The 1116-nt window shown below is 37.0% G+C and overlaps 1 pseudogene; it reads right to left on the bottom strand.

Annotated features, from left to right (window-relative positions):
* Nucleotides 1-407: 407 nt before the first annotated feature.
* LOC101584159 overlaps nt 408-1116 on the bottom strand; it is a 2555-nt pseudogene continuing 1846 nt past the window's right edge.

The following is a 1116-nucleotide window of genomic DNA, read 5'->3' as shown; positions in this document are numbered from 1 at the left end:
TAATAATAGCATCAAGAAAAATGAAATAGGAGAGCCACACTGAGCCTTGGGAACTTCAGTGAGCTGCTCAGGCGGGGAAAAACATCCCACCCCATTGTGCGAGCAACAGTGAGCTTTGAGATCCTCAGTGACAGGAGGAGAGAAACTCGATGCACTGGCCCTTTGTCATCCAGGGAGTCTCAGTCTGGAGTAAATCTGGTGCTTGGCCGATACTCTTAAAACGTGGTCAGTCAGCCAACACAGGAAGTGCTTCAGAAACAGCAACTGCCTTGTTCAGAGGTGTCCCGGGTAAATTCACTCTAAGGGGAAATGCTTTGCATAGAAATTCCTAATTTATGATGAGTTCTGTCTTATAACTATAGACTTTGCTTCTATTGTCTAAAGTACCATATCAATAGTTACCAGAGTTAGTCAGCTTCTAAACTGTGTTTATTACTAATTGTATTACTGTAGCTGTCATATGTGTTGTAATAAGCTGTTCTTTCTTGTGTAACAATATAAGGAATATCTGTGGTAATAATTTCACCACAACTGTTACGGACTTCTGGACTATATTGGAGTATTTTGCTGAAGTCATGCACCTACAATATTTAAATGGCAGTGGAATACCCACCTCTGACAAAACTAAACAAAACAAGGGGATACAAATGAAGGACCATTTTGTTTTTTGTTTTCTTTAAAAAAATTTTATTGAGAACCAAATAGCAATGAGACAGTTTCACAGCTGATTACTAGCACATTTTCAATAATTAATAAATTGCATATTGTTGTCTTAGTGGTTATTCATTGTACAAGATGCAGACCTGATATTCTGTCTCAAATATTATTAGAATAAACCTCTCTGTTCATTGAATTAAGAGAATGGAGCTGTGTATCTATCCTAACTATTTTTTTTTAATATACATAATATTTTTTTAAATGTATCAGGTATTTAATTAGGTTCTTAGTAAGAAATTTAAAACACTAATTTATGAGGGTAAATTCCATTTGTCAGAGCAAAAACGGATTGCAGGTAGCCCCGGAGCTGAGGAACACCTTTGATTTTTGCCAAAATCTGTGAGTCCACCGCTTTCTGATCCACCTTGCACTGCTCTGAAATCTGGTATCTCTCTTTCT

Source organism: Octodon degus, unplaced genomic scaffold (genome assembly GCF_000260255.1).
Source record: "Octodon degus isolate 3935 unplaced genomic scaffold, OctDeg1.0 scaffold00331, whole genome shotgun sequence".
NCBI lineage: Eukaryota > Metazoa > Chordata > Mammalia > Rodentia > Octodontidae > Octodon > Octodon degus.
This window is presented reverse-complemented; position numbering and strand designations above follow the sequence as displayed.